Genomic DNA, 8,373 nt, shown 5'->3' with positions numbered 1-8,373 from the left:
AGCAGGAACTCTGTGGGGGCCCAGGAGTTTGCTCATGTTGATCCAGATGCACTATATGGCCCTGTATTAGGAAGCATAACAAAGGTTGGCAGACCAAAGGATGGTTGTACACAATGCCCAGGAATAATGCTGGTAACCACCACAGTTAATCACTGCTCTAGCCAGCACAGTGCTGCTACTCATGGATATATAGTAGCGGTTCCCCCTGTGTCAGGTTAGGGTGCAAAGACTACTGCCACATAGACAGACCTATGTAGAGTTTAGATCAGGAGTGGGAAATTATTTGGGCTGGAGGACCACTTAAGGAGTTCAGGTGAGTTGCTGAGGGTCTCAGCTCCCTGTCACAGCTGTTTACACTGCCTTACATGGGAAGAAGGGGATGAGGTAGGCTGGGGAGATGCCAATTGATGCAGCTGGAGAGCGAGGGTAAGAGCAAGCTGCCACCATGGGGGCTGCTACACCTCCTGAAGGCTGCCCACCCCCATCGACTACAGCTCCCAGCGTGCCTGAGAGCCGTGTGTGGGGATAGAGAGGGCTGCACTCCATGGGGGGGCAGCAGGACTGGCCACATGTCACAGCCTGGGCTGTCTTCCTCTGCACCCCACCCCCGCAAGACTGGCTGTTTGTATGGGATGGTTTGGATAGGGATGATCCTAGCTCAGGCAGGGATTGGACTAGATCAGCGTTCCTCAACCTGTGGGTGATGACCCAAAAGTGAGCTGCACGAATATACAGTGGGGTCATGAACAAGCTCTAAAAATGGATTCTCCTTCAAAGGAGAAGAACATAGGAAACCGTGGCCTTTCCCTCACAGGCTGGCAGAGCTCCAGCCTGCAAGGGGCTGCTTGGGGGGGCCCCCCAGCCCCACACACTGCTCCCTGCCCCAGACACTGGAGGCCTGGGGAGCAAGTCGAGAGTGAAGGGCACTGGGTCAGGACTGGCCAATGCTGTTTACAAATGAGCCAAAAAATGAGTACAGAAAAGGCTGAGAATCACCTGCCTAGCCCTCCCCAGAGCCCTTCCAGCCCCACCTCTCTGCTCCTACAAGTCGAGCTTTGGAGACTTGAGGCACCCCACCCTCTTCTTCACTCATTTCTTTGCCTCCAGGAAAAGGAGAGTGCCGTTTTTGCACTGCACAGGGCTGCAAAAGGCCTCCCAGGCAAAGACTCAGGGTCGACATGCCCCATCAGCAGGGATCCTAGTTTTCTCCTATTTAAAAAAAAACAGCAGCCACCCCAAAACCCAATTTTCAGATTTAAAAAAAGTAACTCCAAATCCACATTTCTGTGATTAAAATGAAACGCCACTCATATAGAGAGAGAAACAGAAATACATATAGTGGCGTTTCATTTTAATCGCGGAAAAATGTGGATTTGGGGCTACTTTTGTAATCCGAAAATCGTGGATATTTTTTTTTAAGGCAGAGAAAACCAGGTTCCCTGCCCACGGAGGCGCCCCGCCAGGACCCCGAGACCCCGCGCTCTGCAGGACCCGAGTGACCCCCGGGGGCCGCCTCAGGCCTCGCGCACGTCCCCTCCCGCCGCACGCCCGCCCCGCACTCACATCGCAGCGCGCAGGCCCTGCCGACCGAGCCGGAGGCAGCGCCGGGCCTGTCGCGGGGGGGGCGGGGGGGGAGCCGACCTACGGGCGCCGAGAGGACTCAATCCGCGCTCTTCCCTCCTCCCCCACCTCCCCCGCCGGGAGAGCGAGCGCTCTGCGGGGAGCCGCGCGCGGAGGCAACGCCGAGTGGGTGAGTGGCCCCGGCGCGCGCTACAGGTCGCTCGCGAGCCCTTTGTGACCAATCAGGCGCTCGGGGGAGCCGGGGGGAGGGGGGCAGCGTCTCCCCCCCCCCCCCCGCCGGGAGAGCGAGCGCTCTGCGGGGAGCCGCGCGCGGAGGCAACGCCGAGTGGGTGAGTGGCCCCGGCGCGCGCTACAGGTCGCTCGCGAGCCCTTTGTGACCAATCAGGCGCTCGGGGGAGCCGGGGGGAGGGGGGCAGCGTCTCCCCCCCCCCCCCCGGACAAAAAGCAAACCTCTGCCTCGGCTTTAGAGGCGCCGCCCCTCAGAGCGGGCTCTTCCTCCCTGGTGGGCGGCCTTTGGGGGGGCTCCTCCCTTCTGCACGGGGCTGCTGTCAGTGCCCCCCGGGCCAGGCGGGGCTGTCCCTTTCCGCAGCCGGCTGGCCTTTGGGGCGGGGGTCTTGTCAACCCCTGGGAAGGGGGCTCTTCCCTTCCGGGCGGGGTTATCGCCACAGAGAGGGGGCTATTACAACCCTTCTACACATGGTTATACCCCTCAAGGTGAGCTTATTCCTCTTGAGATGGGGTTATCTGGGGCGGGGAGGGGTGTAACCCTTCGAGACAGGGCTGTCCCCTTTAGGACAAGGTTATTATAAACCTTTGAGGGGGGCTGTTCCCTCCAAGGCGGGGTTATCTCCATGGAGTGGGGGTTGTTATAATCCTTCCACACAAAGTTATTCCCCTCAAGGTGGAAGTTATTTCCCCTTGCAAATGGGGTTGTTATAACCCTTTCAGGTGGGGCTGTGCCCTGTAGGCCAAAGTTATTATACCCCTTTGAGGCAGGGGCTCTTTCCTTTGAGGCGGGGTTATCTCCATGGAGTGGGGGGTTATAACCCTTCCACAACTGGTTATACCCCTCAAGGTGGACATTATTCCCCTTGAGATGGGGTTATATCCCCTTGGCGGGGAGGGTGTTGTAACCCTTCCAGATGGGACTGTCCCTTTTATGACGAGGTTATAACCCTTTGAGGCAGGGGCTCTTCCCTTCAAGGTGGGGTTATTTCCATGGAGAGAGGGTTATTATAACCCTCAACACAAGATTATTCCCTTGGGTTATTCCCCTTGAGACAGGTTTATTCCCCTTGTAGGGAGGGTTGTTATAACCCTTCCAGATGGGGCTGCCCCCTTCAAGACAGGGCTGACCCCTTTAGGACAAGGTGATTATAACCCTTTGAGGCAGAGGCTCTTTCCTTCAAGACAGGGTTATTATAGCCCTTCAAGACGGGGTTATTATAACCCTTCGAGATTGATTATTCCCCTTGTCACAGGTTATTCCCTTCTGCCTGGCACTTCTGAAAAAGGTGCCACAAAGTCATTGTGAGTCACGGCTAGGAATCGTAAACCAAACTTTTCTGAATACCTTTGGCTCTGTTGTGGTAGTGTCAGAGTCGTGCTGTAACCGTGGTGGCCCAGGATGAAGAATGCCTTGCATTCAAAAGCTTGTCTTAGCTTTATCCCAGCCATGCGGTTGGTCCAATAAAAGTTATCAGCTCCCAAAAAATCCTTGCCTCTTTAGATTCATTGAAATAGTGTCAGTTCCTGTACAGCCACAGACTTTAGCGAGTTGAAACATTTCTTTCATTTAACATGACAGTCCTGCTAACCAGAAGCCAGTGTTAAAATGGGGGAGCAAGCTGTGCTGCTGAAGCCTACCCCAATGTTTTTATTGTTTGCTTTGTTTTATTTTCAGTTTCAGGCATGTAAGAAGCACAGTGTTTAAGTGTTTTAATTTTGTACTCCTCTATGGATGTGTCTATAGGTTTGTACATATATATTCTGATCCCAGTGAAACGTGACTGCCACCCAGCGGGCAAAATTAAACTCTGTAATCTGTGCGCCAAGCGCCCCCATGCTTCAAGAGTAATGTTAAGATTGCAGAGTCAAGCAGTCAAAAGTTTGACTGCCGGTGCTACCTTAATTGAGCTGTCTTGTACATATAAATTAAAGACTTTACCATTACACACAAGATCATGTGCTGTTTCTTCCCCACCCTGTACAGTACTGAGGATGAATTGAGGTTTTGTACTGACGGGGGCGGTTTGTAAGAAACCCTACTTCATCTGTTGCAGAAGTTAAAAGGTGGGGAGCGAATGAGATGGGGGATTACAGGGTGAAAAAGGGAGGCAGCCTCATGGTTAAAATAACTGAATGCCGCCTTAGAGAACTGGATTATGTATTTGCTTCTGCTAAGAAATTCCCATGTGATGCAGGGCAAGTTAAGTAACCTTACTTTTTCACAGTGATCCCTAAATAAGTGTTCCTTTTGTAGTGGACCTGAAAGCCTGGAGTCTAATTTGCACAACTGTTAAGCAGTCACAGCCTCAGCTGAAGTCAAGATGCTCTGTGCTTTGAACATATTACGTACAGTATAATGCTAAGCACTCTGAAATACCAGGTGTCTCACTCTGAGCATCAAAAATTAGGTGATGCTTTTGATCTTAATTGCCTTGTGCCTCAGTTTCCTTTCATAAAAATGCAAATAATACTTCTCACAGAGGGGTTACAGAGATAAACTCATAAATACTGTGAAGCACTCAGTGCCAGTATGATAATAAGCAGTAGTGAAAATCCTAGGAGAAAATTAATTCCATCTTCCAAACAGGGTTCAGTGAGTGTACAGTAAGTAAGGCTTGGGGTCAGACATTGAGCAAAATGGAGAAAAATATATTGAATATCCTGTGCGTTGAATGAAGCAGATATCCTATGGAAAAATAATTTGTGATTGTAATAATTAAAGACGGTATCGATAATGCATATGCACAAAAAGATAAATAAAGATTTCACAGGCAGCCTTAATACTGTCATTCCCCATCTTTTGTATTAATGTTTTACAGTACTTTTCTTACCTCTTCCTTCTGATAGTCAGTCCCAGTCTCCACTCCTCAGGTTTCTCATCCCCCTGTCCTTGTCTAGTCTGAATCCTGCAGACTTCCAGTCCTAATTTTCACTTTCACTTTACTTCCTTGTTCCTATTCTCCTCCTCTAACTCCTCAGTTTGTTTGTGTCCCTCCTTCCAGCTGCCCATCGAGTCTCATTTCCCCCACCCACCTACTGGCTATTTTCCTCCCAGACTAATGCCAAAACTCCTCTGCCAGCCCCCAGTCCCAATGTCTACTATCCAAGCTCCTTGTCCCAGTTTACTTCCCAGGCTGTCCCCTGGAATGCCTTTGACCTGGCTCTGGACCCGTCTGCATTTGAATCAGATGCCTGGCACGAGTCCAGCAGAGGGGGAGTCATCATTGAGAGCATGAAGAAAACAGGCCCTCATTCTAGTGCCTGGCACTGCTGCAGCCCAGAACTACTGGGGAACTCTGGCCTTCTGGTAGCCCAGGGCTGCGCTATGATGAATTGCTTTGCGAGAATAGCACAGATTCAGTCCGGTCACACACAGGACCTGTGAAGGGTTTGAGCACATAGGGTCTGGTTAGTACTAGAAGCTGCAAGAACCTTAGGCATGGTCTTTGGTAGTGGTTCTTATCTAGCAAGTGTGAAGTGCAGTTTTGAAGAGGCTTATGAGTAAGCAAAATTTGGATAGGGTTTCACTGGGAAAACAAAAGACATGTCTATATGATACAAAGGTTGGGTTCTGTCAGATGTCTAGTTTGTGCTCTAAAGCCTCACTTTAGCACTTCTAGTCTGTGCTCTAAAGCCTGTGGTTTAGCAGCACTAAAGCTATCCAAAGAGGAGTTTACCAGATTTTTTTTTTAAACATTAAAAAATAATGTTTTCCTTAGCCTTGTTCTTGGAAACTGTTTTGGCAGAAAAATATCAGCTTGAGGCAGTCCTGTGGCTTGGAAAATTTCTGCCCAAATACTTAACATTTGGCAAAATTATAAGCAAGTGAAAACAGAATCTTATAATGGGAAATGTTAGGCAACCTTAGTGATAGGTGGAACTATCAACTCCACCAGTAAGAGAAACTTTTTTATTTATTTTGCAGCCCATTCATTCATTTTAATAGCAATTAATTGTTTTTCTCAATTAACTGGCACCCAGTCAGTTCAGAGAATTTTTAACATTTAGAATATGCCAAGTTGAAACTGTTTTTGTTTAATTATGTGAAAAGTTGTGTTTATAATAAGACTTCTATTATTCATTGTTTTCTTAGTTTTTAAGCCAAAACACATTTAAAACAGAGCCTCTGCAATGGTTTGCTTGTTCAGAGTCTATCAAAATGACTTCATAATTGCTAAAGAGCTATTTATGCTAGAACTACAGCAAATTGCTTCCCAGAATAGTGGACTGTCGCAAACAACATCTTCCAAACTCATAAGCTATTCATAAAGTATGCTATTGTAATAGACTCACCCTATATTGTATATATCTATAAACCCTGAAATAAAGTGTGAGCTTAAAACAATTGTGCCATGGAGTCAGCATGGAATAAGTACTGCAAACATTGGCAGGACTTATTCATAAATCTGTCTTAGTTTTGAGAAGAGCTTTGGCACGTCTTGCTTCTGCATGAATGTAGCTGTTGCTTGTTTGTTCCCCTGGGGACTGGTTCTTCATCAAACACTATTTAATATTTTCATTTACAGTCTAGATGCTAATGATATATTTTGTGAAGGAAGCAAAAATTAGAGAGGTACCAAATAATGAAGAGGACAGATTATTGTTTCAGAGTGATTGGAATCTTTTTGTTTAATAGTCATAGGATGGTTTTTAACATCACCAAATGCAAAGTAAGATACTGCACTTACTCAAATATAAGATGACCCCCCAATATTCTAATATAATAAAACCCGTAGTCTGTTTGTCTATCTGTCTGTCCATCCATAAAGCTGCAGGCCAACTGTGCATGAGCCAAGAGGGTGTGCACAATTGGCTGCAAGGGCCTGGAGCGTTATGGACAGAGGGAGTGAGGGAGCTGCTGTGCGGTTCCCCCCCCCCAACAGTTGGTAGGGATGGGGAGGCATCAGGGGAGGAAGGGAGGGAGGGAGTAAAGTGGGAAGGGGGAGTTTCTGGTGGCAACACCCCTCCACCTCTGCTGCCACCAGCGCCACTGCCGCCTGGCCCCAACAACAGCCGGCAGAGAGGGAGAGGCAGCGGGGAGAGGAGGCGGGGAGGGAGGGGATGTTGCCTGTTTCCAGGAGGTGGCACCTGCCACCACTTGCAACCTCCCCTCCCCCCCTGTTCCTGGGAGCTTGCAGCGGCATGGGGTGGAGTGGCAGGGGGTGGGGAAGGTGCACAGGGCCAGACGTGGGGGAGGGACGCGGGGGGTGGGGGGCGCACAGGGCCAGATGCAGGGGATGGTGAGGGTGCCCAGGACTGGAGTTGAAGCGGTGGCACTACAGGGTGTCGTGTGTGTGTGTGTCGTCCCCCCCGGTCACTCATGATGGGCAATTTGCTAGTATAATATATCTACACTAAAAGCTTTGCTATCCAGCACCCATGGGGAATGGGGGGTGCAAGGCAACCTAGGCAGCAGGCAGGTGCAAGGCAACCTAGCTATAGGTACTAATTCCTGCTCCTTTTTCCCCTCCTCTCCTCCTTACTCCTCCCTCCCTCCTGCCTGCCCTGCCCTGCCATCTTCCAGTTCCTGCTGGGGGAACTGTGTGACTTTGCTTCCCTGCCAGACTGCCTGCTGCCCCCTGCTAAATGATAACTGATAAGTTAAAACTGGTTATAACTGGGCTTATCAGTTAATTGATTAATTGTGTAACCGTTCACATCCCTAGTAGGGTCCCATCAGCATGTTTGTGCATGTGGGCCATATGTTTTATAGTCATGTTCAGTGTTGGCTGCATTTAATCAATTTCATAGCTGGTTTCCATTGCTGAGCACATGCTGCTTTTGGTAGTTTAATGATAGACAGTGTATTTAGTGAGATTTCCTTGTATGCAATTATAAGACAAGAGACTTTTCCCCATGCCAATTGGAGGAAAAAACCCCTCATCTTGTATTCAAGTAAATATGGCAAGCAAGCTGATTTTCCAAAAGACCTGAGGTTTCTGCATGCCCCTTTGATATCTAAGGGAGTTGTTGGATGCTCAGCAGTTTTTGAAAATTGGTCTGTATGAGATGGCTAGTTTTAAAAATATTGTTTCACATCTTTCATTTATGTTTTCTACGTTTTTCAAATGGTACTTACAGTAGAGAGGTGATTAGCTCTGTTAGTCTGAAGTCAGGCAGAAGGCAGGACAGGGATACTGTAGAGCAGGGGTGGGCAGTTATTTGGGTTTGAGGGTCACTTCATGAGTTTTGGTGACTTGTTGAGGGCCACATTCCTCTCCCTCCTTCCCTCCTGGGGCTGCAACCAGCATGGAAGCCTGAACCCACCTACAGCTTTAGCACGTGTGTCCCCATCCATCTGTCTCCCCTCGTAGCCAGAGTCCACCTGTCCACAGCTTTAATGGGCCCCGCTGTCCCGTGTTCCCCCCCCGCCTCCATGTCCGGACCTGGAAGCTGCCAGCTGCATCCGTAGGTGCCCCGATGTAGCCGGCAGGGGCCTGTTTTAAGAGCTAGTATGTGCCACAGTGTGTGCCACATAGATGATATTGATTCATAGATTCATAGATGTTAGGGTCGGAAGGGACCTCAATAGATCATCGAGTCCGACCCCCTGCATAGGCAGGA

The 8,373-nt window shown here is 49.2% G+C and overlaps 1 protein-coding gene across 1 annotated transcript in view; it reads left to right on the top strand.

Annotated features, from left to right (window-relative positions):
* The first annotated feature begins 1,848 nt into the window (after positions 1–1,848).
* ELF1 (E74 like ETS transcription factor 1) overlaps positions 1,849–8,373 on the top strand; it is a 119,087-nt gene continuing 112,562 nt past the window's right edge. Inside the window, 1 exon segment of the mRNA XM_025196154.1 lies at positions 1,849–1,910. The gene's annotated coding sequence lies outside the window, so the exon portion shown is untranslated.

This window comes from Alligator sinensis, unplaced genomic scaffold (genome assembly GCF_000455745.1).
Source record: "Alligator sinensis unplaced genomic scaffold, ASM45574v1 scaffold59_1, whole genome shotgun sequence".
In the NCBI taxonomy this organism is placed as follows: domain Eukaryota; kingdom Metazoa; phylum Chordata; order Crocodylia; family Alligatoridae; genus Alligator; species Alligator sinensis.
Note: the sequence above shows the minus strand (reverse complement) of the source record. Positions and strands in the feature narration are given on the sequence as shown.